This window comes from Phyllostomus hastatus, unplaced genomic scaffold (assembly GCF_019186645.2).
Source record: "Phyllostomus hastatus isolate PE091 unplaced genomic scaffold, TTU_PhHast_1.1 phas_scaffold_12, whole genome shotgun sequence".
NCBI classification, from domain to species: domain Eukaryota; kingdom Metazoa; phylum Chordata; class Mammalia; order Chiroptera; family Phyllostomidae; genus Phyllostomus; species Phyllostomus hastatus.
The window spans coordinates 2,058,424-2,074,796 of NW_025334007.1; the positions used below are offsets into that span (position 1 = coordinate 2,058,424).

General features: G+C 36.7%; 1 protein-coding gene across 4 annotated transcripts in view; it reads left to right on the forward strand.

The window, feature by feature from the left end:
• The window catches only part of DMD (dystrophin), a 1,939,942-nt gene that overhangs the window by 972,579 nt on the left and 950,990 nt on the right, over positions 1–16,373 (forward strand). The gene's annotated exons all lie outside the window — the stretch shown is intronic.

Genomic DNA, 16,373 nt, shown 5'->3' on the forward strand with positions numbered 1-16,373 from the left:
GTCTCCATCTCTTTTCTCCTGCATTGTCATCACCCTGCCATTCTGGGCTGTGCAGCTTGACTCAACAGGTTTGATTTCCCAGAAAAGTTTGCATCTGCTGCGTATTATCCTCCAAACAGACCCCATGGCCCATCATTTTGTGTGAAGCAGCCATAGAGTGTTATTTTTAAATGAAAATTAAGTCTTTCTCTTTTTTTAAAGATTTATTGATTGATTGATTGATTTTTAGAGAGAGGAGAAGGAAGGGAGAAAGAGAGGGAGGGAAACATCATTGCCTCTCAGGAAGCCCTCAGTGGGGACTTGGCCCACAACCCAGGCCTGTGCCCTGACTGGGAATTGAACTGGTAACCCTTTGGTTCACAGTCCGCACTCAGTCCACTGAGTGACACCAGCCAGGGCTAAAATTAGGTCTTTCTAAAAGAATATGTCTTTATTAATACTCTGAGAGACTATGCAATGTTTCATATATGTATTGAACTCTTTGCTACATTGAGTTCTAGATTTTTTCTTATAAACAGTCTTTAACAAGTGGTTCTTTAAAATGGGGAGAAAATGTTTTAGGAGACCTATAAGCAAATGAAAATGATTGCAGGTTTGTTCATACTAATTTCCATTCAGTAAAGAGAGCACAACAGAACTATTCAGAAGTGGAGAATTAACTATTTTTATTAATTTTAAAATGTTCAATCTTACTGCAAAGGCATTAGTAGACTTTGTACAAAGTGAGCAGAACTCTGTATCTATGCTTTTGACTTCTGTGACCTTGTCAAGAATATAAACCAAAGTGTGCTTGACTTCTGGTCAAGATAGCAGCGTAGGCAGACATGGCTTGCCTCTTTGAACAACCACATCAAAATTACAACTAAAATATAGAACAACCATCACTCAGAACTGTAAGAAATTGAGTTGAATGGAAGTCTGACAGCTACAGAATTCAAGAAACTGCATCCATCAAGACTCATCTGGCAAGCTGGTGCCATGTCTGAGACTCCATCAACCTGGCTGACACTGTTTGACCTGCCTTAGAAATCCCCAGAGACTCCATCGCACCCAAACTGCTTTTCCATGTGAATGGTTAGTCTTGGCTCATGCTGCACAACTTCCTAAATCCCATCAAACTAGCAACAGCTGGCCTCAGTGAGCCCCAGACCCAGCACTAGCAGCAGCCAGCCTAGATACACAGCTTGGCTTTGCCTGGGAATCTCCAAGCCCAGCACAAGTGGCAGCCATTTCATATTACTTTATAGCTCAGGCAGGGTGGTCCTGGGCAGAACACAGGTGGGGCTGACCTTGGCCTGCACCACCTGAGAAACCCCAGGGCCAGTGCACCCAGCGGGCAGCTACAGACATTGAAGCACCACCACCCTGTGGGACTTATTTAAGAAAAGATCAAACTATGAACAATAAAATGGCACACATATGTGTTTATCAACAATTGAATCTAAAAATCAAACTAGGCAAACAAGAACAGAGACAGAATCATGGATATGGGGAGCATTTTGATGGTTGTCAGATGGCAGGGCATGTGGCGGGAAGGGGTGAAGAGGTGAGGGATGAAGTACAAAGAGGTAGTCACAGAATAGTCATAGGGATATAAAGTACAGTATAGGAAATGGAGTAGCCAAGAACTTATACGCATGACCCATGGACATGAACAATGGTGGGGGGATTGGCTGAGGGAGTGGAAGGTGCTGTGTAGAGGTGGGAAAAGGGGGAAAAATCAGGACAACTGTAATAGCATAATCAATAAAATATAATCATAAAAATTACGTGAAATTAAATTAGAAGAAACAAAAATAAAATATTATGATATTTTAAAAAAGATGACGTGTGCTTACAGCTGCAGGTTACATCTGCCTGTAGGAGCAAAATTCAGTGGCGAAAGTGCCTAATTGCCATTTTTCTTTTAATAACCACTATAATTATGAAAGTTATTTGTCTAACCAATTTGATAACAAAAACTATCAATATAACTGGAACATGGCTGTCTACTGGCTTTTGATAACCAAATTTTCTAACATAATTTCTCTGTTGGGACTTAGATTTTACCTCAGTGTTAGTGAGCTTTATATGCAGCTTTAAAAAAAATGGGAATGATTTAGTCCCATGGTGTAATCTGGTAAAAAAAATTAACACTGTAAATGTGGCTAGACCATTTAAAAATCAATATGTTATCATTTAGCCCATTTAAGCACTCCAGTTAAACATCTTAGGAACAACTCAGTTCCATTTTAAGAGAAGACAGTCTTCTAGATACGTTCCATAGCACCATATTACCTTCCAACATCTTGTAAAAGGTGAATTCCAAGCACATCTTTAAATCTATTGAAAATTCAGCTGTAACTTAAGATTAGTGACTAAATATCGGCAGGTTTACAGAACTTGTATGTGAACAGAAAATTAAAACGAGAATGGAATAAGTAATTTTAGTGTATCATTCACTTGCACAGAGAAAATCCATTCATATCTTTTTAGGCCTTTTGAATAAAATAGATGTCTCAAAACATAGAGCAACTTACATTTTCTTGTTTGTTTGTTTGTTCCCAGTATTAAAAAGGAAAATTTAGTATTAGGAATTAGCTAGACCCTCTCCTTTCTCTCTGCTTTCTCTAATTCTTTTCTCTTACTTTCTCCTAAAAGGCATAGGATTCTACTAATATTTTTTAAATATGTATTGTAAAATAATCATACACTTACAAGAAGTTGAAAAGTAGTATAGTGAGTTCTTATGTACATATTACCCAACTTTCCCCAATGGTTAACATTTAAAATAAATATAGCACATTATTAAATCCAGAAAATTGATATTCGTGTAGCACAATGAACTAGATTGCAAATCTTACTTGAACTTCACCTGTTTTTTGTACATACTTTTCATATTTCTATGTGTTGTTCTGTGACATTTGATCATATGTATAGATTTGTATAATCACCACCACAATCAAGAACTAGAACTGTTTCATGTTCTTTAGTGATAATAGTGAGTTTCTCTTTCTCACTATGGTAATCCTGATGAATTATTGTTGATGATTGTGAGAGCATCCAATTCTTCTTGTCCCTATAGATATGTTGACTTAAACAGTGATACTATGGTATCTTCTTATAAGGCATTTGTTTTGTTATGGTGATTTGAACATGGTGAAGTGAGTAAGAGCAGCCTAGGTTGGCAAAGAGGATGTGAGCCTCATACATTCCACTCAACTATCAACCCAACAGGGGATATCTACTTAATTGTCCTGGAAAATGTGAAAAGTATGAAAATGAATGATATTTTCAGATTTTTCAGTACATACACTCTGAGGAGAGGGTATATAGCAATTCAGGAACTGTGTTATCTCTTCTGTTTCCCAGAAAGGTTTCTTTTAGTGTCCTAAATAAGTCATTGACTAAATGATAGGGCAAGTGGCCCTTCTGTTTGAATGGACTGATGATGATGCTTATTCAACAGAGTAGGATATAGACAATGCATTTTCTCTCTTACAGTGAGAAATACTCAGATAGCAATTAATCCACATGCTACACACTTGGCCGAGGCATGGTAGGTAGAAAACCAAATGGTCCTTGACTTTAGTATGGCAAAGTAGTTAGGAGCTGGGGTTTGAGATTCAGAATTTCTGCTCTGACAATAGCTTAGTCCTTTTGGCCAAGATATGTAAAGTGCTCTGCATGGTTCCTGGCATCTACCCGTGCTACACTCAGTATGCAATAGCTATTATTAGTCAAGGATCTTAAAAGCTGGTTGATGAGGCAAATGATGGAAACAAGAGTCAATTAGATGAAATAAAGTAATAAAGGGTGCATATATTTAAATTGGATTTACAGGAGGAAGGGAAAGAGAACCAATACATCCTCTGTGTATCACATACTGCGCCAGGTGCCTTAGAAACCTCATCTTGTGTTACCCTCACAAGAAATCTGCAGTGTGGCAGATGTTATCATTTAAACTTAACAAAAAACTAAGCAAAGTCTGTATCATAATGTTACATGAGTTGTTCTGACACACATTGATTTGAATCAAAGTCTGTACGAGTCCAAAAATGGTGCTTTTGAGGTTTGGAGTATTGAAGGATGAATTCATGAAGAAGATGACTTAAAAGTTAAATATGATTTGAAAATGGAAAAATAGAGGGAAGTGAATTATACACTAGAACAGTGTCATAAGTGAAGCTTCAATGGTGTAAATCCAAATGGCACATGTGCAGTCTAATCAAACCGTTTGGTGATATCTGAACCATTGCCCTGTTAGAAACACTGGCTACAGGTTGACTGGGGAATTCAGGTGGAAAATCTTGGGGAAGCTAGAGTATAAGCAGGATCTCAATCCTCTTCTCCAAATTATATGAGGATGTTTGTTAATATATAGATGCCTGGTCCCCACCAAAATCCAGCAAACCGGAATACCTGGTGATGTCGCCCAGGGTATCATAGACAGCTGTCACAACTGGTCATGCAATAGGCAGGACTGAGACTATATATTATATTAAATAATTACATATAGGGGTCACAGGAGGGTTTATAGGTCTACTATACATCAAACTAAGTTATAAGCCAGGGCCTAGAGAATTTTCAAGAATCATGTATTCTGCAGAATGAAGGCCTAGTCTAATGCAGCACCATGGACAGCTCAGAGGTAGTCTTATTTCTCTAAGAACCTCAAATTATTATTATTATTTTTAATGAATAGCTTTTTCTGGTTTTTCTCTTTAAATATTTTATTGTTTATGCTATTGCAGTTGTTCCAATTTTCCCCCTCTATCCCCTCTACCCAGCAACCCCCTCTGGCTCCTACAGTCAATCCCCTCACCATTGTTCATGTTCGTGGGTCATGCACATGCGTTCTTTGACTATTCCCTTCCCCTTCTTTCAACCAGTCCCTACCTCCCCACTCCCATTACAGCTGTCAGTCTGTTCTGTGTTTCTATGCCTCGGATTCTATTTCAGTCATTAGTTTCTATATACTTTGTTTATTAGATTCCACATGTAAGTGAGCTCATATGGTATTTGTCTTTCAATGACTGGCTTATTTCACTTACCATAATAGACTCCAGTTCCATCCATGCTGTTGCAAAAGGCTGGAGTTCCTTTTTATAGCTGAATAATATTCTTTTGTGTAAATGTACCACAGCTTTTTTATCCACTCATCTACTGATGGGCACTTAGGCTGTTTCTAAATCTTGGCTATTGTAAATAATACTGCTCTGAACATAGGCAGAAGAACCTGAAATTAAACACTGTGCTTTCATCTGTGGCCATCTTTCTCTTTGACCTCATCAGTTCTACCCTAGAAGGGATGACATTTGTTTCCAAAGGCCATTCTCTATTAATGTATGCCAAACTTGTCCTTATCAGTCACTCAGTATCTGTGCATGATGACATGTCTGGTGGATGCATTAGGGCTTCCTTTGCAGAGTTGACATTGGCTCACCCACATTGCTCATGAAGTTTTCTTTCATTACATCCCTAAAGTTCTGTATTTCAAATAGGTCCAAGGCTCTTAGGAGTTCCTGTGACATTGTCATTAATACTTCTCCCTCAATGTATCTTTTTTTTTTTTTTTTACCAATGGGGCCTCAGATACTTGGTGTGATGACAATGGAATTCACAAACCAGGGCGGAAGAATTAATGAAGGCAATGATTTCAAGATTTTGATCGCCAAGATTAATTGCCTATAACGTAATTTAATATTCTAAATGAGTCGAACATATTCAAGACCAGAATGAGCCATGTTTAGAAAAATCTTTATGTGATCTGTGCTAATGATGCGTATTTTAAATAACAGAGTGTTCTTTTCTAGATGGCAGTAAAAGAAAGACGGAGAGCTTTGCTGTGTCCATCAGAAAATCAGAATGTATATACCATGGCATGGTTAGTTTTTTATATCAGTTTGGATCACACAAACTGCCGATTATGTCTTGTGAAGAACAAGTCAAAACCAAATATCAGGCTATGCCATGTTCAAGTCACAATTCATCTCTAACCTTGATGCGTTTCTCAAGCACTGCTGCTTCTTCACTTTAACTTGCTATTTGCATTAATTTGCTCCCTGACCTTTTGTAGATTGACCTTGGTTGCCAGAAACAGGATGTTCTGTGTTAGGGAGCATACGCCCTCTTTAAAGTTACCAAAGCAGGGAGGAGAGTGTGACCAATTGCCCAGATAATAGCTAGTGACAACAGAGGTATTATTCTACTATAAATGCATTAGGTTTTTCTTTGCTCAGTGGGTATCATATCTGAACGCTTGGCCGGAACATACCAGACGAGACAGAGTGAGAGTGGATGGAATGCCAATGGTGTTGCAACTAGAGGGAACCAAATGCTGGAGAGGTCTACCCCAGAAGCTGCCATTTGAATTTTAAGGGTTGATTTACATAGAACAGTAATAAATGTCACTAAAACAAAAACTGTGATTCCCAGCTATTGCCAGCTATGAGAAGTTAAATACCAGAAAATTCTAATAAAATATTATAAGGTCTATAATTTCCTATTGGTTTGAAATTTGGTTCATGGCAATAGATATTTCCTAATTCTAACACCATGAATTCTAAAGCAGTTTTATTACAACCATTTTAATTAATGTCCTAATTATAACATGCTGTTCATGAAATTCGTGACTAAATTTTAGTATTAACATTTGGTCCAACGTATCTTGATTTGTATAGTTTAAGTGTACAGTAATGATAACCTCTAATTAGATACCATTAATATTAAATGAGTATATTTTAATTGAAAATTAAAGTTAGATATTTGATATAACCTAAAATATTCAACAACTTCAAATTTACATTTGTGTGAACCACTTTTAAATAGCTAATAAAACATGGGTATAAATAAAAATAAGCAACTTACCAGAATGATTATGTGAACATCATTTATTTTTCCAAACCATGAATTTTTCAAGCATGCCTTTTACTACTGTTTTAAGAAAGAAATCATTTCCATATATTTGCATGTAAATCACTTTGAGTCTCCAAGAATTTTCCATAAACTTTTTTTTATTACTGATGTAACTGACAAATCCAGTGGACTATTAATTTGGAAAGATATACAAAAAATATCTGTAGCTTAAATGACCAAGGACACCTTTTTCATTTTGGAAATGTGGGTGCTAGTTAAATAATTACAGAGTCCTTGTTAATCTTTAGATCTAGACAATGTTAGCAATATCTTTCAGAAGTGAAAAATATATGGTTTTTGGCATTTTCGTAGGGCATCTTTCCTTTGTAAGTTTTTCCTAAAGTCTAGGCTAGAAATGGGCATAAATAGAGACTACCACGTTAATAACATATTTTATATATAAGCCAATAAGATTATTCTTACCTTACTGCAGTCAGCTTATAAGTCACCATTGCAACTTACAGAAGGAATGAACAAAGTTTTCATCTCTGAAGATCCCTTACTTTCTTGTTTTCATATGGACCCTCTTTTCTGACTATTATTTCCACAAAGAAAATTGAATCTATCAAGTCTTTTCTCTTTTGTATTAATCAGACTTGCATAAAAAATAACAATAACCATTCCTGATCCCTATGAAATAACCAGTGACCTTTTGAAGTAATGTAATTTGGTGGGGGCGGGGGAGAAAAAGAAAATAATAATTGTCAACTATGTTACAACTGAACATATAATTTCTTTTAGCTTTTTTGAAATGGGGAAATCTCTATTCGCATCTTCATGGATGTCCCCTTCGTCTATGTCCTTGCCTCTGTGTCCTGCCCTTGGTAGAAGAAAAAGATTTTTATTAATACATATTTATCCCTGTGCTCCCTTGTCTCATGTTTTTCTCTTCCTTCCCTTAATTTCTACGCAGTCCGCACACATCCACTTCCATCATCCATTTGCTCAGTTATTTTTCTTATTTTTTAAAGATTTTATTTATGTATTATTTTTAGAGAGGGAAGGGAGGGAAAAAGAGAGAGAGAGAGAAACATCAATGTGCGGTTGCTGGGGACTGTGGCCTGCAACCCAGGCATGTACCCTGACTGGGAATCGAACCTGCGACACTTTGGTTTGCAGCCCGCGCTCAATTGACTGAGCTACGCCAGCCAGGGCTTACTCAGTTATTTTAATCCTCTGATACTGGTTTTGGCCTGGGACAACCACAAGTCCTTGATTTGGCATCAGGTTAACTTAACAAATATTTAGTGAGTACTTACTATGTGTCAGGCATTCCTTTAGATATTCGCGGAACATAAGTGAACAAAAAAGCCAACGCACATGCCTCTGGAGTCTCAGGTGGCCCAGACATAACAAATAGGTCCATTTTACAGTGTGTTAAAAGATGGCAAGAGCTGTGGAAAAGAAGCGGTACAGCTTCTGGGGTGCATTCTACTTTTAAGGGTATCAAGGTAATACTCTTTGAGAAAAGGCCCTTTGAGCAAATACAAAAATAAGGCGAGGGAGTGTTTCCTGTTAGATTATCTGAGAGACAATCATTTTGGCATGAGGGAACAGTCAGTGCAGAATCCCTAACTCATCAGTTTATCTGCTCTTGCTTGTATTGTATTTGCATGTGGCTAGAGCAGAGAGAGAGAGGTACAGAGGAGGATATTAGGTAGGTGATTTTGGACCTTGGAGGCCATTGTAAGGACATTCTTGTTCCTTCTCAATGAGACTGAAGCTAATGGAGGATTTTGGAGAGAAGATCTAATATAGGTATGAAAAGGATTACTCTGAATAGTGGGGGTGCGAGCTCAAAACAAGGAAAAATGCTAGAAGGTTATTATGGTAAGTTGGGCAAAGGTGGTGGTGGCTCAGACTAGGGATAAGAAGGTGTCATATTGTGCATATATTTGAAGGTGAAGCTGACAAGGATCTCCTGATGGATTGGAAAGAACTATGGGAGAAGAGTAGAGTCACAAATTGCTGAATGGTTTTTGGTGTAATCAACTGAAGGGATTAAATATTGCCCTCAACAGAGGTGGCAGGTAGACTGCAGGTAAAGTGGGTGATTTTACCTGGAGGGGGACAAATTATGTGTGAGACATCTGTTAACATTCCAGTGGAGATATGAGCAAGCAATTGAATATATGAGTTTAGAGTTCAGGAAAAAGGTATAGATTGGACGTTTAAGTTTGGGAGTTGTTGAGTTAGTGGGAATGCAGATTTGTGAAACCACTATGGAAAACAGTATGAAGGATCCTCAAAAAGTTAAAAATGGAACTGCCTAAGGACCCAGTGATTCTACTTCTGGGTATATGTCCAAAGAAATGTAAGACACTGGTTTGAAAGAACATATGCACTCCTATGTTCATTGCAGTATTATTTACAGTAGCTAAGATATGAAGGCATCCCAAGTGTCCATCAATAGAGAAGTTGACTAAAAAGCTGTGGTACATATACACAATAGAATATTACTCAGCCATGAAAAATGAAATCTTAACATTTGCAACAGCATGGATGGACCTAGAGGGTATTATACTAAGTGAAGTAAGCCCATCAGATAAACACAAATGCCCTATAATTTCACTTACACATGGGATCTAAAGAACAATATAAATGCAGAAATGAAACAGAAATAGACTCATGGACATAGAGAACAGACTTAGGGTTGCCAGAGGGGTTGGAGAAGTTGATGAAAAAAATGAAGGGATTGAGAAGTACAATTTGGTAGTTACAAAATAGTCGCGGGGATTTGGAGTACAGCATAAGGAATATAGTCAACAATAGTGTAATCATTACGTATGGTGCCACGTGGCTACTGGAAATATCTGGGGGATTACTTTGGAAAGTATATGATTATCTAACAACTGTGCTGCACACCTGGAATTAATGCCAAATGATAACAAATAAAATAAAATAAATGTGGGAGATACTGGCATAAGATAACATTTAGAGCTAGGAGACTGGATGAGAGAACCAAGGAAAAGGACAGGTGGGGACAAAAAAGATGAGGGCTGAGGACTCCAACATTAAGGACTGGGTCCGAGGAGGAGAAAACAGCAAAGGAGAATGAAAAGGAGTAACCGGTAGGTGGAAGGAGGAACAAGAGAATGTGGTATCCTGAAAATCTTACCTTCTGCAACCTCCATTTGGGGGGCCTATTTCACCTTGTCCTGCCGTTCTCATCACTGTGCCCTGACTTTCCATCTATAAAATTAAAAGGAGAAATCAGTATTTTTGGAGATATAGCATGTTAATAATTCCAAGAGGCATTCAATGAGTATGAATAATTCAGCAGTTTAATGTGGAAAAATATAGAATTCATAGGGAAAGGAAGAGAAGTTAGGCCAGGAAATGACTCGAATTAATGTTGATGCTGTGCGTCTAGTGTAGGTCCGCTTATTCTGCATCACTGTGGTTGAATTAATGGCATGATTCCTTAGTAGGGAAAAAATGTTGTGAGCATTTGTGTCTACATGGCTGAATTAAATCCCTCCAACAATGCAATACAGTTAACATAGTATCTTGAAAAGAACCCTAAGTGGGATTTAAGGAACCTGGATTCTAACTACGCTTCTGTGGCTGACTGATTACATTAACTTCAAATCTATCATTAACCTCCTTGTGCCTCATTATCCTCATTTCACCAAATAAGAAAAATGAAATATTCCTTCCTTTCCTACCTCACTTGAATGTTGTGAATTTAAATGTGTGAGAAGTGCTTGAGATGCATAAAATTTGATGGAGTGTTTTATTCATGAATTCAAGGCATCTGAAGTAATTTGACCATGATGGAAAGTTGCTTCCTTGCACATTTTTTTCAGAATGACATTTCTGTTACTGACCCACACATTTATGAAAGCATGTTACCTATTCCAAACTGTAAAACAAACACAAATCAACCTTATGGATAAGCATTACATCTGTTTACTTTATATTGTTTCATAACAGTCATCAGTCACCTATTTACTAATTCAATGTATGTTCATTGAACACATATAAAGCCTCACTGCCTAAGTAATGATGATAGACCCTTTCATTTTTATAATCTGCTGGCATTTAAAGTGTGCTTAAAAACCATGATCTCCATTGCTCTAGCAATTCCATGAGATTGGCATGACAGGTATGCTTCTTCCTATTTCAACTTGATATACTTACTCTTCTCCTGGTTTATTGAGACAGGTTGACATGTAATACTGCACAAGTTCAAGGTATATGGTGTGATGATTTGACACACCTATGCTTTGAGAAATGTTTACCATAATGAGGTTAATTGGCATTCCTTCACCTCACATAATTAGCATTTTTTTGTGGTTGGTACAGTGAGAACATTAAAGCTCTACTCTCGTAGCAACTTCCAAGTGTATGCCCCAGTATTAAGGTTAACTATAGTCACCATGCTGTACTTAGATCCCCAGAACTTATCCCAATACAGCTGCAAGTCTGTATGCTTTTAACAGTATCTATCATAGTTCTTCCAACCCTTAGCCCCTGGAAACTACCATTCTACTCTCCATTTTTTGAAATTAGACATTTATAGATTGCACATGTAAGTGAGATCATACAGTATTTGTGTTTCTCTGCCTAACTTATTTCTCTTTGCATAATGTCCTCGTGGTCCATTCATGCTCTTGAAAATGGCAGGATTTCCCTTTTATGGCCCAATGATACTCAATTGTGTGTATATACTGCATTTTTTTTTATCATTCATCCCTCAATGAACACTTAGTTTGTCTCTATGACTTGACTCCTGTGAATAATGCTACAATGAACATGGGAATGCAGATATCACATCAATCTTGTTTTTATTTTCTATAAATATGCAGAAGTGAGATTGCTGGATCATATGGCAGTTCTATTTTTAAGATTTTGAGGAACCTCCATACTGTTTTCCATAGTGGCTGCACTAATTTACATTCCCACCAATGGTACATAAGGGTTCCCCTTTCCCCACATTCCTACCAGCATCTGTTGTATCTTATCTTGTTGTCAATAGCCATTCTAAGAATTGTGAGGTGATATTTCATTGTGCTTTGGATTTGCATTTCCCTTATGGTTAGAGGTGTTAAGCACCTCTTCATGTACTCATTGGCCATTTGTATATCTTCTTTGGAGAAATGCTTATTCAGTTTTTTTGTTCTTTTTGAATAGAATTGTTTCTTTTGCTATCAAGTTTATGAGTTATTTATATATTTTCTGTATTAACTGCTTATCAGATATATGGTTTGTAAACGTTTTCTCCCATTCCATGAGTTTCCTTTCCATTTTGCTGTTTGTTTATTTTGTTGTGCAAAAGCTTTTCATTTTGATGTGATCCCGCATGTTGAGTTTTGCTTCTGTTGCTTGTCTTTTTGGTATCCTATCCACAAATTCATTGGCAAGACTGATATAAATGAGCATTTTCACTATGTTTTCTTCTAAGAGTTTTATGGTTTCACATCTTACATTTGGGCCCTTTATCCATCTTGAGTTGATTTTTGTGAGTGGTGTAAGATAGCGGTCCAGTTTCATTCTTTTGAATGTGGATATCCAGTTTTCTTAATACCATTTATTGAAAAAACTACCCTTTTTCTATTGAGCATTTTTGGCTCCCTTAGTAAATATTAGTTGACTGTAATATTTTTGGATTTATTTCTTAGCTCTCAATTCTGTTCAGTTGCTCTATGTGTCTCTTTTAATACCATACTGTTTTGTACCATGTGCCAATACCATACTGTTTTGATTACTATAAGTTTGTAATATAGCTTTCAATTAGGAAGTGTAATGCCTCAAGTTTTCTTCTTTCTCAAGATTTTTGTGGCTTCTTGAGGTCTTTGGAGTTCCATACAGATTTTAAGCTTGTTTTTACTATTTCAATGAAAAGTGCAATTGGGATTTTGATGGGGCTTGCATGGGATCTGTAGATGGATTTGCATAGTGGGGATATCTTAACAATATTGTCTTTGATTCAAGAACATGGGATATCTGTACTTGAACAACAATAAAATAATTTTTAAAAAGAACATGGGATATCTTTACATTTATTTTTATATCCAATTTCTTTCATCAATATCATATAGTTCTCTGTATATAGGTCTTTCACTTCCTTGGTTAAATTTATTCCTAAGTATCTCATTGTTTGTGATGCTAGTGTTTTCTTTATTTTGTTTTCAGAATGTTTTCTTTCAACATATATAGTGTAACAGATTTTTGCACGTTCATTTTGTGTCCTAGTACTTACTGAATTCATTCAGTGGAGTCTTTAGGATTTTCTCTATACAAGACCTTGTCACGTGACACCCAGTACAGGGCATTGTGTTATACAACATGACCTTTGGCCAACTTAATTATGAGCACCAGATTTTTTAAAATAAAGTGCATAATACCTAGAAAAGAATGTGTTCTCAAACAGGAGGAGTAGATCAACTATTATCAAAATTTTCAGAGGATTTTTCAAGTTGGTATAGACCTTCTCTGATTAAGAAATCATTCTAGCAGTACTTGATGACATATGTGTTTCCCAACATGGCAATAAGGTAAAGCTGTCTTATGCAAAATCTTGAAAAATTCTCCATGTATTGTGATATATGCAAAATCACTTTTTTTTGGTTTGGTAGGTATATAGTCTTAACTTGAAAGTCTGGCACAGCTTGGTTGCTATATAATCTTGAACTTGTCACCCTTTCTAAACCTCAATTTCCTCATTTTTTGAAATAAAGATAATAAGACAATGAGTACTAATTTTGAAGAGCTATTTGTTTGTCCGATCACCCATTCAATATTGATTGAGTACCTCCTATATACCAGATGTTGTTCTGGGTGATTGATTACAGTAGTGGATCATAAAGAAAAAAAAGGTCCTGTTCTCAAGGTCATTAGAGTCTAATGAAGGAGATATAAAAATAATATAATTTTCAGATGCTGGCAAATTCTATTCAAAAAATAAAAGTGGGCAACATGGTAGAGTGCGACTGGAATGCAAGGTGGGAGGTGACACTAGAGAAGTCACATAAAGGACTCTTGATAAAATGACATTTGAGATGGTACCTAAACACCAAAAAGAAAGGAGACACCTAAAGAATATCCACATAAAGGGAATGAAAAGTGTGCAGCTTTGGAGCTGGGATTATCTCGGCCCATGGAGGAAATAGCATGACTGGCGTTTGGTGATGAAGGAGATGGGTGTCAGGAAATGAGGAGAAAGACGTGGCAGGTGCCAAATGATGTTCCATCTTCTAGGACATAGTAAACAGTTTAGAATTTTCTCATCAATGAAATTCCAGGAGATTAGGGGTTTTTTATTGTATTTTTTCCATTACCAAACAAGGGTTGGGATGTGATATCAATTTTGTGTGAACATATTCATGTTAGATGGGGCATGCATTCGGGGAATTTTTGTAAACCTAAAAGAGATGATACATATCAAATGCTTAGTGTAGTAGCTGGCATGTGGGAAATGTTATAAACCAAAATGCACCCATCGATGTGCATGATGATGGCACTGGCGGTGGTGATACCAGTGTTGGTGAGAGTAGTGGTGAGGGTCATGGTGATTGTATTGAATTCCCTAAACTTCTGAAAATCTACATTCAACCTGCAAATCTAAAAGTACACGTAGCATAACCTACAATCTGCTCTTACTTCTTCACAACTTGGTTAAGGGTTGAGTGATAAGGCTGATTGCGCAGATGTCTGTGTCAGCCTTTGGTGCCGTCACTCCCATATTCGAACTTTCCTCTGAGATGACAATGGTCAAGACTTCTCTGACCCGGAGGTCACTGAGACCTGAAAGAGAAGAGCAAAACTAAAGGAGAGGGAGAAAAAAACAGCTTAAAGAGACTGAAAGGGTTCTGGGACCCACAACTGTCCTTTTAAAAACCAGCCAACCTCTGAAAAGAAAAGTATTGCAGTAGAGCTTCATAACTCTCTGTCACTGTAGCCCCTTGCTGTTGGCTAACCTTTAAAATGGCACAAATCCATTGGCCTCAAAATCAAAAGCCAAGGAAATAAACTGGGGCATAACATTTCCTATAGGAAATATCAATGTCTCACCTAAGTTTTAAAAATTTAACCCTAGATTCAGCAAGAAAGCTCATTGGGGAGTTCTTGATGGCAAGCTTTCTTTTGCTTTCAGGCTATAATGGTTACTGGCGATCATAATGCTTTCATTTCACTTTTGTCATTGTCATTGGTGCACTTGAATTTAATCCCGAATCAGTAGTTACAATACCTTTGAAGTAGGGGCGGGGGTGGTATTAGGTGGTAGGATTGTAATTTTAAACTCTTGAAGCATTTTGGAAATAATCACTCATACCTCACTGCCCGTCAGAATGGCCACTGATATTTCCACATCTTAAGAGCTATCAAGTGTTGGCAGCTACTGTTTTGCTGTTCTCATTTCATCATAAAACATGCTTTTATTTGGTGGCTATAAGTTTTTGTTGAATGAATGCATGACCCGTTGCCTCTTTCTAGTAACCTAATCAAACAGTGTTGAAGAAAATAATTTGAGACTTGTTGGTAAGTACACTTTTATTTGCAGTGAAAAGTGTTTCACTGGAAAAAAAGATCTCATAGCTTAACTAAATTCATCTACGATGCATCAATTTGAAAGAGGAAACAAATTTTTACTATAGGAAAGATAAGAAAGAGGAGGTTGTTCTGGATATCCACAGCAAACTCTGTCTTTCCCATTTAATTTCTAGGTAAGTTGGTGAGCTTGGGGGGTGGCCTTAGTGTGACTAACTGCCAGATTAAACTAGATATTACATTGAGTTTCTGTTTTATTGTTTTCTTCTAGACTTTGTGTTTGAGATTTATCATAAAGATTTGGGCATTTTAAATCCTTCTCACTATCTGGTGTCTTTCCAATTGGCAAATGAAAGGATTTTACATAAAGAGGAACTACACAGGTTGTAAGAAACAACATTTAAAACCCTGAGTTCCTATTTCATTTTTCTTTCTTAAATATATTTCCCTGAGTGATGAATGTGTCGAAGGGTGATAAATACCACCCGTAGGCTTTAGAGCCTAAATGTTGAACTTGACGCTCAGAGTTTAAAGGCATCATGAAAATTTCTCCCAAAGTAACGTTCGAGCAATTTGGGTTTTACAGACCACTCAGTAGTTTTGAATGATGTAGTTAATTTGAAAAAGTAACCATAAAAATCTATGTTCAAAGAATCGATACTTTGTGTTTATCAGGAGAACATAAATGTCAATTGATTTGCTTGCTATTTGGAATATACTTTAATTTCTTAAATTATATTTCAAATCATTAGCATTTAATTCATGATTCTATGCAGCAATCAGAATCTATTAAAAAGATTGGATATTTATTTTACATTAGAGGCATGAAAGGAAAAATATAAAAATAGTTAACACCCTTTTACAATATTTTTTTCTCTCAGCCATCTTAGGCATTTATAAGATATATTTACAAGGAACACTTCTATCAATTTTATAAATGAACATTTTATTATTAAACATTTCTTTGTGGACTAGAACAACAT